The sequence below is a fragment of the Dermochelys coriacea genome, chromosome 6, assembly GCF_009764565.3.
Source record: "Dermochelys coriacea isolate rDerCor1 chromosome 6, rDerCor1.pri.v4, whole genome shotgun sequence".
NCBI classification, from domain to species: Eukaryota; Metazoa; Chordata; order Testudines; family Dermochelyidae; genus Dermochelys; species Dermochelys coriacea.
The window spans coordinates 76,967,076-76,985,128 of NC_050073.1; positions in this window are offsets into that span (position 1 = coordinate 76,967,076).

Genomic DNA, 18,053 nt, shown 5'->3' on the forward strand with positions numbered 1-18,053 from the left:
GAATATTAAAAAATATATAATCGGGTTACCCCTTACTGCTTTGTTTAGGAATCTGCTCTGCAGCTAACTGTTCTCATGACTTGTTGGACAGTCTGGTATAGTTTAAAAGGTATATTTCAATAATATTAAATATATGGTAAGACTAAACAATTCTCTTTCCCATTGGTGAAGAAGGCCGTCAGTGAAATGATTGTTACTATATATTTGAAATGTCCCAATAGCTTTCAAATGGTTGGTTATTTTTACAAAGCAGTGTGAATACCTCGATTAAAATAGTTCACTTGAGAAAACAAAGAAGTAACTGTAGTTGCAAACTTTATCATGTTTAATCTCTGCCTCACTTTCTCTGTAAAATATAGATGAAAACAATAACACCAATCTGGTAGAGCTATCGTGAGGATTAATTAGCTAACATATTTGAAGCACTTTATATTCATTCCAGGTATTATTGGTAGAAGTGGGTATTAATTGGCTAGCACTCAACAATGCACATCTGTAACCAAATTAACCATTGAGCTGTGGCTGTATATAATCTGAGTGTCCTTCCTTTTGCTACCCCAGGTTTTGGGAGTGCTGGCAAGTATTTGATGGTATGCTGGGTCTTTTTCATCTCTAGCTATTATGATTCTATAATGGCCTAACTTTCCGGAGAAGGTAAAAATGTTGGTCCCAACCTACTGACGTAGGTCCACTGGATTTTGGATAAGTGGCACCAAAAGTGAAACCATGAACTAGCTGCTCTCATCCATGGCTAGCCTTGGGAAGATCCATGGGAATAGCCTTATGGGAGTCCTTGATGCTTGCGTCCTGAAGAAGTTGTCCTGCCTGGAGGAAGCAGGCACAGTGTAGTGTAACGGATGCTCACAAATTAATGAGCATCCTCCTGTCTGAGGTTCACCTTCCCTATGGATGCCCAGGATCTGCTAGGTTGGGAGGCTGACCCTCACAGTTTTCTGGTCCGTCTGCCTCCCTCCCATGGATTTCTTTTCTGAAAAGGGACCTGGGGGCTGGACGGAAGGTTGTCTAGCCACCTACAGTAGTTAAATGAGATCCCACGCATCACTCTTTAGAGGTCTCCTACTGAAACCCTCCTGATTAATTGGTGGAATTTCATCTATGCATATCTCTATATGTTTTCTGTATAAGTCACTCCTCCTCTATGTAAGGGGAAGGAAGCAAGGCCAAGCAAGTTGGTGTTTGCATCAGGGAGCGAGAAGACATGGGAAACGCATTCTTCCATTACTTATATGCAGGGCCATGTTAAGAACGAGTTATGTTTAAACACAATTCCTTATGCTAGTTTACTCTGAAGCTGTGTCCCTTTTATCAGTGGAACAGAACCCGAGGAAGAGCTTGGAGAGCTCAATAACTGTAAATGAGTAACACTTTTAAAAACTTCGAATATAGCTTTTCCTGTCTACATGGCTCAAAGACACTAAAGGACGGGAGACATGGGGGACAGATAATGTACATTGCTGAGGATACATATGAAGCTCTGGCAGTAGGGGTAGATATTCAATAAAGATTTCAGAGACTAGGGAACACTTGAAGAAGCATATTTCGGAGTCTCGAAGGCATGGACCAGTTTGTTTTTTTCAGCTTTCTAAGATGTTCTGCTCTCACACTGAGAGAGTCCAGGTCTCCAGAACTGCTCAGCCTTTTCCATTCACGCAAGGTAGAGGTAAAGGAATTTAACTTAAGACAAAAATCTAAGACAATTGGGGCGGAATGTGATCCCTTCAGCAATATTTGGCTGCCTTTTGAGACGGAACCCTGGCCCCTTGCAAATTCTACAACTGTAGAAAATGTTCCAGACCCATTGCAAAGGGCTGATCATTTTTTATACAACCCGAAATCAAGCGCTGGACTTGTGTTTGGCCGCTGACTTTAGCTCCAACTTAGGAGTCCTACTCTTTAAATTGAAATATGTTTATGTGATAATATGTCAAAGTAAGAATCAATGTATTTTGTAATGCAGTTCTATACCAGGCGTCTTTTATTTGTAGAAATCTTCGATCTGTCTAGGATCATTTTCCATTTCTTGTCCATTGCTAACACCAAGAAAGCTGCTGCCAGTTACCTAACCTGTGACACAGATGGCCACAATCGTTTTAGTTAAAATAAAAACTGAAACACGAGAAAATCAGGGCAATTCAAAGCTGACTCGGCATCTGCAGCAAGAAAGGGTTACCTTGGCACCATGTGCTTTTCTAGATGCAATCTTTGACACACACACAAAATTGAATTGTGTCTTTTGTTATTCCCCCACTTCCCAGTCTTTGAGGTGACCTTGATACATGAATGTGAAAGCCTTATTATCATTCCTGTAGAAACCCTAACTTGGCTTGTACTGCTCTGACCTTGTCACTATTCTTTTCTTACACTTGGCGCTTCGAACTGTGTCTAACAAATTAGTGAAGCTAGCAAGCCTTAAAGCAGATTACTGCAGGACAGAAGAGGATAAAAGAGAGTGCAGCTCACAGCTCTGCCTTGAGAATATAAAATGAATTCTGGTAATAACATACCGGGTGGGAGAATATGAAAATAATCTATTCGCATAGGAAATAGTACCGAGGATATGGAAACGGGGCAACCGACATGTATTCTCATTGTAGCTTGCAATGATCCTACTCTATCCGGCTGCTTCGCTTTTTTTTCCAGTTTGTAAAACTCCTCTTATTTTTTTAAGGACGCCAAACAAATACATGATTGTTTTGATGGTTACATATTTTCGGTGTTAGTAACTAACATAGTCCCTTCATAGTTTTAAATTAATATCACATGTAAGAAGCATACGAGAACATTAGTCAGGAAAAGGGTCTAAAGGGTCATATAAAGCAATGTTGGTTTCTTTCGGTTAATTTATTGTTTGATTTTTACGTGTTGGTACTATGATTGCAATGATCAGGAAATATACCAAGTGTGAAATCAATGCTTTGACTAGGAAAATAGCTGTTGTTACTTGCACTCCCCTATAAATATTGGTTTTAAAATATCAATTTATTGCTCTGTTTTTCATTAATAGAAACTCTGTTTCCACTTGAGCAAGAGCATTTTTAACGAAAAAAAGTCATGAACGTGAAAAAAATAAAGACTGCCTTAAAGTAAGGGTGATACTGGAATTAGACAATTGCCCTAATAAGTAGAAGTGGCATAATAACTCTTATGTGTATTGCATTCAGGTGTTTTCTCTTTGTAAAGTATGACAACGCCAAACCTGATTAGAAAGTTAATGTTTTTAGAATACGTTGAGGATGTGTTACCAAAACTAAAAGTAGGCTTTGGGGTTGTCTATAGGAACCCCCTGTTTGGGAAATCACCGCTAATCCAATTAGAGAAAGCCCTTACTTCGTGTGTTGTGTTAAACTTGCATAGCTGCGACATAACAATCAGACCTCTGCGACCCATAGTAGCTGCTTTAGGAACTGTCAAGAGAAAGGGGTGCTAGTTGAATCCGAAATCATTTAGATGCGCATTCGGCAGAAATTCAGTCTCTGGTTCTGACAGAATGGGCAGGGAGTATCCTTGAGTCTGATTCGCAGTGCATCGGTTCTCAGTGGACTAAAAACCCTAGTGCTTCGCGATCGAGATCTGACAGGTTTCTGGATCCTCCCTGCACGTGATGAAATGGGAAGGGATTACTTCCAGGGAGGGACCTCGCTAACGTTGCTCTAAAGTAATGGCTGGCTACAGAAAGAAAAACAAATCTAAGCAGCCATCACTTAGGACCCTGTCTAGCCTCGGATGCTGAAGTGTCCATTGTGTTGAGTTACTAACATGTGGTTGTGACTATCCCAATAGTTCTGGAAGCAAAAATTGCTTCCCAGTTACCAAATGAGAGAGAGAGAGAGAGAGAGAGAGAGAGAGAGAGAGAGAGAGAGAGATCCTAGTAACCCTAGTCCCTTTGGAAAGTTATCTCTGTTGCTTTCAGAAATTAATTTGAAAAGAATCAACCCCGCAGTCCTCACACCGCATTCGCGGGGAAATTTCCTGGGGCCCGGATGATTAAATAGGGCCCTTTGTATTGTTTTGTTGTTATGATATAGTTTAATTGAGCAACGTAGTTGACTCTCAATCCATGTGTAAATCCAGATCCATCTTATTTTACTCACAAGGGCAAGCGCTATTGACTGCAATAGGATTATTCTAGCGAGTAGAGGCAAACAGGATATGACCCTGCAATAAACAGTCACCTAAGATCGTTTCGACCATATTTTGTTTGTTATGAATATGCTCCAGGACGTGACGATCCTGTACATTTAGTTCCACCCTTTTGTCCCAAAGAAACAGGGCGCTGGGACTTGCACGGGTTTTGCCTTGGTGAAATCCTTCCCACTGGTCCACTCACATCATCACTCCGCAGTAGAATACGAATGAATTGACTGATTCCCTTTCATTCCACAGACCAAACGGGACCCCTCTTGAGTTATCAGTGGCTCAACAATATTTTCCTGTATCCATGGCTGCGGCACCGGGTTGCCAATACAGCAAGTTTATCAGCTGGGCTATTAGACAGTGAAATCTAGCTGCTGCTCTGGGAAATGGGGAACGAGAGGGAAGCAAATTGCATGTCTCAGCTTTTAGCGGCGTTATCTGCCAAGGGTTCCAAGCAGGGAGAAATAGGAGCCTTTGGCTTCTTCCTAAAGGAATCTCAGAGCATTAAATTGGAGCTCTGTCTGTTTGCCGCCAAGTACCTCTCTTTAGAACATGTTCACATTAGGTATGATAATAATAACAACAAGCGTGGAGAATAATGAGACAGGAGCGCGTTTGACAGTGTGTGAGAAACTCAAATACAGCTGCATTGGCTTTGTCTTTGGTTCACTCACTTCCCCACATTTAGTTCCCCCAGATAGACGGACAGCGAGGAGAGGAAACGGAGTGCAGCATGACAATGAGTTTTGTAAATAGCAAATGGAAGGATTTGATTTTCTCTTCCCCACCCCCGGGTTGGTTTTACCCGCGATCCAAATATCCTTCCTCATAGAACGCTTCAAAAAAGAGAAATGTGCAGGGTGGCTGGGTGGGGATCATAATTGCAGGTTCCCTTTGGAGTTGGAGTTAAAACGCCCCTGGCGCTGGTTGCAGAGGAAAGGTACAGAGGCCGCTTCAGCTCAGGCTCCGCCGGAAGGCGGTGTTGTTATTGGTGGGGGTTTATTTACTTTACAATCAGCTCTTGAAGGCACCCAGCGCTTCAGAGCTGGGAACTTTGGGCTCCACTCTGCAGTCCTGGCACGCCACGCTCCCCGGAACGCGGGATCGGGCCTTTGCTCATTGAACTGAGAGCAAATATTCTGTCTCTCCAGCGAGCGCCCTGAATGAGGGTGTACGCTGGGTTCGGTCTTCAGGGGCGACACATATTTTTAACTCTGCATTTTTTAAAGCAAAAACTCTGTCGTTGTGAGGGTAACTTTTTTTCCAACTTGGTAAAGTAAGTCAAACAGGGGACTGCTGGAATATCGCTTCCCAGGCGTTATGTCTCAGTTAATATCAGCAAAGGCATTCGGTTTAGTTCAGTGCTCCGCTTTCCGGCAAAGCATCTGAGAACCGAATTACGATGAATCATTTGTGTCTGTCAGACTCCATGACCCCACTCCCTTACTCCGTTCATACAAAAAGAAAAGGAGTACTTGTGGCACCTTAGAGACTAACAAATTTATTTGAGCATAAGCTTTCGTGAGCTACAGCTCACTTCATCGGATGCATTTGTAGCTCACGAAAGCTTATGCTCAAATAAATTTGTTAGTCTCTAAGGTGCCACAAGTACTCCTTTTCTTTTTGCGAATACAGACTAACACGGCTGCTACTCTGAAATCCGTTCATACAGCAACCTCTTTTCGAATCCCTTCTTAATTCGGTTTATTTAAAAAGTGTATTCTTCCCCTTTGTCTCATTCTCCCACACACAGACCATTGTTATAGGAGGTCGAGTTAAAAATACATTTGCAGAACGTTAATTGCTCAAAACTTTCTCTGCTTTATTATTGAAGTGGTACACCACCTCCTGATGATGGGACTGTCTTTTGATCGCCTTTAAACTGTCTCGTGCTGGTTATTTCCTAGTTTGCTGATCTCTTCAGTGCCCATAACCATTTTCTTCTTTCATTCTGTATCCGTATGGTGCTGTAGTTCTAGCAGCTGGATCAGGTCTGGCTAGCACTTAACGTGATGCAGAAATAGCCCCTAAAGTTAGAACAACTGCAGTTCTCATTTGCCCTCTCCCTTGCGCTCTGCATAGCAGAGGCTATTGTGCCTTCGCTGAATTGCTTAGTTTGTCTGAGCATGCCAATAACTACCTTTCTGGTCTTCTTTATCCATTGTGTTTTCAAATTGTCATTCAAAGCCTTCTCTTTTGCCACTGTTGCAACGTCTATTCACGAGAAAGGATTGAAGCCAGATGCCGAGTTTCTTAACTTTTCTTTGGGAAAGGATAAAAAAGGTATAAAAAGTGTTATCGCAACAGGAAATCGCTTAAAATCCAGTCGAGGTCTGCCAAGTTCCTTGCAATGCAACCAATGAAACTACAATACTAGAATAAAAAGTGGTTAGGGTTTTCTGTATTTTGTTTTGTTTGTTATTGTTTTATTTTGTTTTCCATTAAATCGATACACCCGACAAGGTCTGCCGAAGGGGAAAGATTATATGAGTTGTTAATGAGAGTTGACACTAATACTTAAATAGGATGATTTCATTTAGTCAAGAATGCGTCAGATTTTCCTATTTTTCTTACAACGAGCAGAAAGTTACCATTATACACTTTGTGCAATCGTTTTAATGATGCTGCCACTGAACTGTTATACCTGGGAAATATAGGTGATTCCTTAATCGGTCTTGATTCTTTCTTTTAATGACGGTCTTCTGCGTGGAAAGGGAGAAATGGAGGTGTGCGTGTTTTCTTTTGCAATGCCTTGAGTACAGAAATACCTCAATGCAAAAATGCGTTAACACGGTAAGCAAGAAAACTATTACATTTATAGAGGTTAGGGGGACAGATAGTTTAGCTTGTACCGAAAATTTCGGAACAGCTACACGAAGAAGTGCCTAATGCTTTGAAAATCAGAGGCGAAATCTTTTAAGAAGTTTGTATTCGTTCTGCAAATATTAAACGGGCCTATGAATGGGTCTTCACTAAACTTCATTGCCAGTTTTATTAATCTAACAGGTATAGCACATGTCTCGGGTCCGTGAAGAAACGGGGTCGATGTGCTACTTTGGAAAGTAGGTATCATCATTATTTAGGAACAGAAATCTGGGCTTCAGTGAATACCGTGCACAGGCGAAGCGCGTTGAATTCAGACGCTGCAGTTGCGCGTCTCTGTCACGAGATGTCGCTGATGCAGTTCAGATCACGGTTGTAGGTTTTTGTTTTGTTTCAACTGCACTTTAATGAAAAGTTATAATCCTATCATGAAAGTTCTTGGATCTCCCCATCACACAAATATTCGATTTGTAACTGATAAGTTAATCATTTTTCTGAAATAAATTATAATGTTTGGAGCACAGGATCCTCTGTTTTTTTCTCTCTACGATTCTTTGCACCCCTGTGAATGTTCTGACTTTACTTTTTTTTTTTTTTACTGGTTATTCGAAGTGTTTAGAGACCTTGTGTTTCTTACACATTCGAGCAGCTTGAAAGAAAATGAGAAAATTGGTCACCGTTAATGGTCAGTCATTATTAAAAAAGACAAACCTACATTACAGTAGGGGGGGAATGCGATCGCAGAAGGGGTTTGAAATAAACCCTTGCCAATAATAGGAGAGGCAGCGGATGAGAATTTCCTTCACAGAAGATGTGCTTTGGTGGAAGTTTACAAACGGGGGGGGGGGGGGGTTAGCTAAAGATTTCAGTTCCTCCAAACTCGGGATTTAGGGTCTCTTGTAGGAGATATTTGTGGAGTAACTCGTTGTAACGTGTGCTTTGACTGCCTTAGGAGGGGAAAACTCACACACCAGATGAAATTATTGGCATCAAAGAATGGAGGAACAAGGGCTTCTTTCGTAGCTCACGAAAGCTTATGCTCTAATAAATTTGTTCGTCTCGAAGGTGCCACAAGTACTCCTTTTCTTTTCGCTAAAAAGTTGTTAAACTTACCCCCTCTCCATCAACCCCCTCCCCTTTTTTCCACCCCAAAAGGTTGTGTCCTGTAAATAAAGGGAAACGGTTCACATCCATGGCTGCCCTTCGGAAAGGCTCGAAAGATGAGTATTTTTGTTGTGTTAAGTGGTCGGCATTAGCAGCCTAAACACGTAGAAAAAGGCTAACATCTGCGGTTTAATAAAATGCAGAAAAGAAATGATAGACCTGTTAGTTCAAATGGGAGCCACTCGCTTGGCTCATAACAAAAAGAAACGTAACCACCAGGTTCACTATTGTTTGTTGGCTAGTGGGAGGGAGAGAGGAAACTCCCCCCTTAATATTTTGTTAAGTTTTAAAACATCAATATTTTTTGCAAAGCCTGTCTGTTTTGAACATTCACGATTGTTAGACAGGACTGGAATAATGAAGAAGAGAAAAAAGTCTGAGCAACGTTGGCCATTCTTCGTCCATTAAGGATCAGCTGGGGAAACAGACGCAAATAGTCTGAACTTAAAAAAAACAAAACAAAAAAAAAGGTTTCAAAATAATACACTCATCTAACTAAAAACAATTGTTGATCTCTGAATTATTGTCCCAAATTGTTGCACGTTTTACCTTTGCCTTATAACACACTAATGTAAAATTTAATCTGCAACTTAAATTTCAAAAGCCATCTATGCCCTGGGTCTAAAACAAATAAACTCAGACACGTGTGATGCTTTATTTGTAAACTTGTATCAACGAATTGCACGTTCCAGGCGAAACATTTAATTGACTCTTAAGGTCTGATTTCAATTTGCAAATTCAGGGATCAATATGATACTCCCCAAACTGGAGTCAATGGATGTTTCAAGCAATGCAGGATCAGACTCTTTATATAGTAATAATCACTATAATGAAGCAAATATTTGGCAAGAAAGAAATATAAATAAATAGATATATTGTTCTAATAGGAGGCAATCAGAATAAGGAAACTCTTGAACGTTTGCTTAAACTCCCCTTGTGTTTTCTAATGTTTGAACTAAGGTGTTTGAATCACATCACTGTGGTCTTGCGTGTAAACCAACTCCACGGTTTTATTTGTATGGTCAAAATATTAAGCGGCACTCTTTCTCCTTCTCTGGATTTCTCAGCAAGGGCTCAGAACGGAGCAGATACAACTGAATTGTACCCATAACTACTAAGCAATGGGGGGAAGGTATTTATTGTCTAAACAGATTAGTTTGTTGATGGTGTAGCTGGTATTTTTTATATATATCAAAGAGTAAATGAATTAAAGGTAAAGCAATATTAGTTTTCATATGACACAATCATTGCATAGGCTGCCTTCAATCACTTTGTTTTTTGTTTTGCGGTCTCATTAGAATTCTTCCACGCTCATCATCACGTATAGAAACTTGGACAGTATTTCTGCATTTCTAGCGACTGATTGAACAATCCTTAAATACATCAGTTTCTGATAACAAGACAAAAGTATTTCTTCAAGGAAAATAAAAAAATCTTCACATCTCCCACAGGCATAGTAAAGGCCTCCTGTAAGAGGATTCCTAGATCATGTCAACAGTTAACAAACTGAATCGGAAGAAGCAAATATTGTGATCATTGTTATGGGTAAAATCGGAGCAGAATGTAAAGAGGAATATTAGCTTTGAGTTTTGAGGTAATCAGTGATTAGATGTGTGTTAAGCGTAAAGATCTTTTCCTGTAGATGGCGTCCTTTGAACACTGAGTAACCAGTAATAATGTAACTCAGGGAGGCTGTATTAAGTTTCGGGTAGTAAAATAATTAATGTTCTTTTTTAGATATTTATTTATTGCGAGGGGAAAGTCATTGATTTCTCATAGGCAAACGTGTGTTTCTCCTTCACGTGGACGCAAATAAAAACTGTTTGAATAAATAAGTTGTTTCTGAACATTTTGTTGTCAAAGTGTTAAATGTTCCCGTCATTTTTATTCAAACACTAACATGATTACAGACAATTATATATTCACCAGTGTTCTTTATTTTAGAGTAATTGTACTTGTCACTAATAAAACAGAGACATAATAGATCGCTACTATTCTGGATTTTAAAGCAATTTTCTGTAATTTGATTGAATTATACATCGTCTCTGCTACTTTTTTATTATTTCTATATTTTGGAATCCTATTTTCTTGAAAATTGCAGCTCTGTTCCTGTTTTGCTGTTTCTGAAGTAATGAACCTTTCTCTAAAATGTATAAATAGAGCCTCGTCCCTTTTGAAATGTGGACAACCATATTTTTCAGTCGTAAATCCTTAAAGATTTTTAGTCTTAAATTCTGAGAGTCCAGAGGAACGCATATCCTGTACCAGGCTCACTTTGCTCTGTCGTATGAGAAGGCAGTACACAAACACAAAAATGTGCCATGCATAATAGGGTTTGATCACTTTATTGTAATGATTTTGTTGTGCTTCTTGGGCTTCAAAACAGAGGAACATGTCGAGGCAAGCAGTTCAGTTTTTAATATTTATCAAGGGAGAATAAGTATAGACACAGTGCAACAGAAAAATATAACGCCAATTACATTCCTCCAAGCAATTAGAGCAATTATCTGAATACTGTTCGTATGTTCTTTTTTGTGTCGATTACAGGTAACAAGTCCAAGAGGTACTTGAATATCTTTAGGTATAGACTCTAGATAGATAGACACACAAATGAACTGTTCACGTATGGAAATAATGCATATTAGAAAGATGCAGCGCTCTCGGTTATTTCGCTCAGGGTTGCTGCAATATGCTGAAACTCATACATATAGTTTTACAAATAATTCAAGATTTTAACACGATAAGCAACTATCTGTATAATACGCTGATGCCAGAAAAAGATCGAAGAATGATACAAAGACTCTCACAGTTGAATTTAATATGACAAAATATGTATCTATAACATAAAAAAGTTGAACATGATTTGCAAATTGTTAGAATATGTGAAATGGTATTGCTCATATATTCTTAGAATGGCCAGACCCGAAGGTAGTCATTGTTCCCAATTCTTTGCATCTGAAAGTAAAAATAAGCATAGTAATTTACAATCTAGGTTGCTTAATTTAAGAGCCTGTTAGTTGTATTTATCCTATAACTGGTGGCGTCCATCTATGATAAAATCTCATTTATTTATTGCCGATCTATTATACTATTATGATTTATCATCAGAAAGATTAGTTGTATCCAAGAAGAAAAAAGAGATACTATCTATTTTTAAACTAATATAGTTTTATTCAATTATAATTTGGAACTTTTTCTGTACATATAAATCTTCATACTATCCCATGATTATTGGTGTTTTGAACTAAGAGCAGAGAATATTTTCCAATATTCTTCTTTTACTAATAATATTTTGTCAGTACCCAAAGGGAGAGCAGTTTATTTGCTTGAGTTTCCTGAGTTACCATGTTATTTTTAGATGTTTATGTCTCAATTAAAAATAACAACATTCAACATTATTTTCAAAAAACTCCCTGAGAAACACAACCTCTGTCTGTGTGCGTATGTGCGTGTGCCCCATCTGAAAGGTGAAGAGGAGAAAACACACAAAGGAGAAAGGTCTCTGGAGAATTGTTTCTTTCAATATTTTTCCTCTCTACATTGTCATTGCATGGAGAGTCTGTCTGCAGCCGCTTCTCTTTGTTGGACAAATTAACGTCAAGGCAAAACCACAAACTCAGGTCTTTAGCGAAGCACAGTCCATGCTTGGTGGGAGGGACACAAATGGGATTTAACTTGTTGCCAGTAATTTTTGCTTGTTTGTTTTTGTGCTAGGGCTTGAAAGAGAACAATTCAAGAAACAAAGCAAAAACAAAACAAACACACAAAAAAGTAGGCTCTGTATAAAAGACACATCATATTATTAAAAATAATAAATGGAGACACCCACTGTTATGGGATGGTACCAACCCTTCCCAAAGAAACTTATTTAACAATGATAGCAGTTAGGATAAGGCAAAAAGCGTCTTTCCATCACCACCCCCACCTCCCCAAGAAAGAAAGAAAACATGGAGACCGTTCTGCCCGATGTAAAGTGTATTGATAATAATGTACATAGAAAGTCAAATCCTGGTAGCCTTACTCACGCGAGTAGTCCCAAGAGGCAATCAAGAATCGGTACGTACACAGCCTCAGTCCTTCAAACTAGGGTAAATCCTATCCTGATACTTGGGATTTATTAGTCACCGCTACCGTATACTGTCTGAAATAGGCATCTTATACAGACGCAGCGCTTTCGTTTGAACCCAAAACATAGAGAAAGCTGAAGTTGTATTTGAAAGTGTAGAAGTTTACCTGGCTTGCAAGCGCCGTTTGGGTGCGTGCTTATGTTATCTGTATGCTTTATGTTGTCTATGGCATGTTGCTCCCACTTGGCAGTGAGAAAGAATAGTCAGCTTCTCTAGGGCCTAAAATCCTAGGTCCCTAACTTCGCGTGTCCGATTGGGACTCTTAAGAAAAATCTGTACTCTCTGCTTTGGAAAGAATGGCGTTGAGCCCCCTCAGCTATGGAACAGCTGTAGCAAATATGGCTCGTTGAAATAACCAGGTATAACGCTCAGAGATCTACGGAGCGTCCTCCCGCTTCGAAAATTCCTCACCAGTCTATTTTTTTAAATGGGTCAGAATGAAATAACGGGGTATGTGTGTGTGTGTGCTAGGGGGAGGGGGGCTGGGGAATGTGTCATGTATTTCTTTTGAGTTAGCTACAGCTGTAAACGCAAAACATTTATATTTGTCATTTCCAAAATAGTACATTTTAGGCGCCTCAAGGTAGCATTTGGAAAGGGTTATCGTGCGTGTTTGTTCAGGCCAGCAGCAGCTAAAGGTCTCAGTGTCGAGCGCTGAGATTTACAAATCTTTCTTGCTCCCTTCATTTTCATCGTATGTTATCTCCAATGATTTAATTGGAGAGGCTAGCTTTGGCAAATTTATATATAATCAGACTTTATGTCCAGGCATGTTTTAAGAATCGATCATAGAGGTAAAGCGATTTCTTTAAATGTGCAGCATGAGACTTGAAACTTACTTACATTTGTATGTGCATTTTGTTATCTTCTACATTGATTCTGGAGATCGTCACTGGTATTTTATTATTATCATTATCATTACTCCTGTATTTCCCTTGTGAGATAGGAAGAACTTTTGCTGTACTATGTGGAGCATATTTAATGTATGCATGTGTTTGTAATCAGATACCCAAAACACTCTTGATAGTTTGGATTCTGAAGAAAATTAAATCAACATCTTAACATGAAAGTTAATATTTAATGCAAACGTGAGAAAATTCTGTTACAGTTTCGAGCAAGTCAACTATTGCCAGGGTCTGAGCACTCCAACACTTATTAATCTGATAAGATTATGAACGTTTAACATTTCCCGTCAGATCTCTAGCTTTATTTTGCTTGGATTGGATTAGATTTAGATTTCGTTCTGTTCTGTATACCCGCAGAGGGAAATGTATGCTTTATAATGTTTACTCGTCTCTGTTTCTGTCACCCTTAATTCTATCTTGTTTCACCCTCACAACATCGATAAACGCTTCTGTCCCCTGCAGCAATGGTTTCCCATTTCCAAGTTTTCCTCCCTCTAGCATATGCTAGAAACTTAAATAAATTTAACGTTAGAGGAACCCTTTAAACATGGTTGATTGCTTTCATTGTTTTAATGCTATCTGTCCTGGAGCTGGATAGACTCCTCCTTATACAATATACAGTGCCCCACTGGCAGTTCTTTCTTTATGGTACAGTGCAGCTTTTCAAAGATCATCGAATGAGAAATTTAGCTCTTCTTGAAACATTTAACAACAGATTAGTTCACCCCTTCGGCGGGGGGGGGGCGAAGGGGTTGAGGAGGTGGGATTATAAAAAGTGGGGCCACGGGGAGAAATCACACAAGTGACCCGAAAACAAGGGGGGAAGAAAATCTTAAAATGTTTGTATTAAAAGGGTACTTGCAGGGTCTTCGGCACAATATGTGCTGCTCTCCTTAAAGGGGCTCTCAGTGCCAATAACCATTAGTCATCCAGTAGGAACTTTTCATTACAGATCTATCATTAGGGGGAGTTCCCCAGACGTCTCATGAAGAAACCCGGCAGTGGATTTTAAAATGATCCAGTTTGATTCGCTTAATGCCTAGGGACCTGCTTCAATAGACTGGAGAGATACTTACCAGAGTTTAAGGAAGTGCCTGGATCGCCCAATGGTCTTTGCAACATCCATTTCCTCTGTGGGTTGCATCCGAAGTAGCTCCCAGTCTACCCTTGAAGATAGCATTAATGGTATCTCAAATAAGAGGCTCGCCCAGAGAATTTTTTTTCCAGGTTTTCAAGCAAATTTCCCTGTGCCACAATGTTATGATGGAAGGATGCTGAAATGACAGGCCTCGCAGACGCTCGTCTTAATCATCGGCTTCTTAATTTAGTTTTAGTGCTGAGGTGTTGTGTGCGCGCACGAGAAGCGCCTGGCAACCTGCAGCTTCCTAATGAGTGACGAGGCAGGGCTGCTGCAGCAAGGTAACACTTCCCTGGTGTGAAGACCTCTCACTGGGAAGTTTAGTTCACTACTGTTCTCGCAAACCTAATCGTATAAACCTGTAACCAAAACGCACAGAAGAAGGATACAACACGCTAAATAGAGTAACTTCTAATCACTAAACGTTAGCACCCTTACCAGCTGTTAAGGATTAGATGAGAGCTGGCTAGAGAGAGGACACCTATACATTACTGTATATATGGAAACATATCGGTGTATTATAGTAATTAATCTATCATCTATCTGTCTTCACAATGTTTGACACATATTGTTGTTCGTGCACTGCTACATACGCATCTAAAATGTCCTCCAAGCAAGATATCAGTGGATGGTTAGGCTGGTTTGAAAGTAGCGCTTACTTTAATTGGTCAAAAAGAAAAGGAGGACTTGTGGCACCTTAAAGACTAACACATTTATTTGAGCATAAGCTTTCGTGAACTACAGCTCACTTCATCGGATGCAGTGGTCAGGGAACGTGAAACAAATAAGGGAAGCGTATACCCACCGGGGCAAAGATAGAGCACTTGATTGTATTTAATATGTCATTATTTGGATGTTAAAACGAAGTGTTCTGACTCATTTCATGGATTCATGATGTCATCGAAGCCTGGGTATTAAACACCCTTTATTCATGGAGGAAGAAACACTCATTCATTTTTAAGGTGTCATTACAGTTAACCAGCTTGCAAGATCTTTGGACTATGGTATCTCTACCTTCTTCTGAAAGCAAGCAAGCAAACAAACAGAAAACGTACAACTTACGCATATGAAGAATACGTTTACACTGTACCCGGGTTCAATCAGGTTACTGGATAGCAAGATTTTACCTGGTTCTTTAAAATAAAATTAAGAATAAAAGGAGAATGGCCAAACATAGACAAATAAATAATCGAAGCACGGTATGGAAAGTACTGGCACGCCGAATTTCAGCTAGAATATTTAGTTCAGTCTTTATCCTCTGAATTAGACATTGTTTTCTATTTTCTCATTCTATCGCTTATTAAATAAGTATATCTGTTCAAGATGCTAAATTAATGTGTAATAAATACACCAGGTGAATATACACCAACGAGTGTGCACTGATGAAGGGAAATGCACGTCACACAAAGAGCTGAGTAACACTCTTTGCGCCTGTTATTCTTGGCTTGCGCAGGTAACACTACTCTTCCCTACTCTTACTCTCAGGTATTCCACATGGGCTTCCAGTTTAGAAAACAATTCCCTTCGAGGCACTCTCAAAATAACTCCTAATCTTGCCACAGTCTTGGGGTCAAATCACCCAGTCATTATTCCGTTGTGATCTAGGCAAAGCTGCCACTGACGCGAATGGGAGCTTTGTCTGGGACAGATCTAAGAAAAGAGTGTAGGGTTTGGCCATTAGACGAGCACATTCTGCATTTCCAAAGTAAATATCTATATTCTATAAACTGAGAATATAAACAGGCCTGTAAGTTAAAGTCCGTCAGAGGTAATAATTGATGCAGCTTCTATTACATATCCTTTCGTCTCCTGTAAACAATGAATGAAACCTTCATGGCCTTAGAAAGATACATCTTACATTTTGGAAGCAGAATTTCCTTTTTAGGGAGAATTGTATACCCTGAGTATGAAAAAATAATATAATAAATCCTAAATTTGGGTACAATGCTTTATTCTACAGCCATGACAAATGGCTGGACACTAAATTTAGATTATTAGGCATTTTAGAAGCACGTTTCTCTCGTTATTATTCAGAAATGCAATATGACGAAATGTTTATTTTTTCCCCTGCTACATTTTCATCCTCGGTCACAACGCAATGTAAACGCAGCTTTGACCTAAGAAATCCCTCAGAGCATTAAAATTTCAACAAGCGATGTCAGTGTTACATTAAACGACATCTCCTCCAGTTTTCTGCAGAGCAGGGATTTGAATAAAATGTTCAATGTTAACAAACAATACACACGTTTGGCACTTTGGGTATTAAATGGATCAAAGAGATTTGATAAGGCACAATGCACCATTTACACAGACCTGATTGAGTTAATATAATATCAGCAAATTTTACAGCGAAATGAATCTGTTTCTTTTCTTTGTGTTTAAAACCAGCACAGATTACAAATTTTAATGATCTGAAAATGTTTGGTATACAAAATCATGCTTATTTCAGTATTAGCAAAAACACAAGAAATTTTTCAACACAAACACCCAGCTGTGTCTATTTTAAAAGCAGTTCAATGACAGCTTGCACTTATGAGCATGCAATCAGCTAATTTCGCTTTTTTTTCTTCTGTGTTAATCAACACTTTCCTTCCTGCATATCAGAGTACAAATAGTATAGTTACTCCACATCAGTAAATGTTTACGTAACCTGTCCTTTCTCAAGAATCCGTTTACACCGAATCATTACATGCTAGACAGAGTAAGAAAATGCACTGGGCCCAGCCACCCCAAAGGGATCCAATGCACCGTAATAATACATATTAAATGTACATCATCATTATCATATGCACAGACCTTACCTTTCCTCTGACCCTGTCCTATCAGAGAATCATGCCATAGTCCACACCACAAGTTTTCTAAGAATTCCAATACACTGGATACAGTGCTGTGCATTGATATAATTATCATTTAAAACGATTAAAAATACGAAAACATTTCTTTTAAAAAAAAAGTTTGATCATTGACTTCTATTTTTTGTCAGTAGCGACCTGTTACAAAATAGGATAAATAAATACAATTGTGGTAAGGTCATTCGAGGTTAATCCAATGCACAGAGTTCATGCCATCCCCAACTGCAATCGTTTATTATTGGCCAATTGTAATTGTTCTTCTTTTCTTCTTCTTCTTCTTCCTCTCTCTCTGACACACACACGTATTCGTTGCTGAGTTCAAACCTGAGTTTCCATAGGATGAATTGCATTTATTACAATTGAACTTTTCACATATTTTTTACTGCATCCTTCTTTTTTTCTTTTACTCGCCATAATCCTACAGAAGAAGCACACAAGTGTAAGGTATTTGTGCAGTGATAGAGTAAAATGTCTGTTGTCCTTTTTTTATTGCTTTGTTTTTAATGTGATCCATATGTTTTCCCTTGGTGATATTTTGCCCTTCTGCTTCCTCAGTAAAAAAGCCTGTGTGTTTCAAGCCTAGAATAAGGAAAGATTTGATCTGGATGACTAACATTGAATTCCTGTCCCCAGGAAATCTTAGCCATACACTCACCTCTTTCCCATCGTATTTATTTAAAGAATATTAGTAGGAAAGGAGTGCTACAAGATAATTTCATTTAACTCAGCAGCACCCAACTCATTATGGTCCCAGCCTCTTCTGGTCCCTTCCCCCCTCTTCCCCCCCCCCCCCGCCCAAGAATAAGAACAGCAGAACCACAACATTACGGATCGCAAAAACAAAGGCAACAAATTGCAACACATAGTGTGTGGATTACTTATATATCTA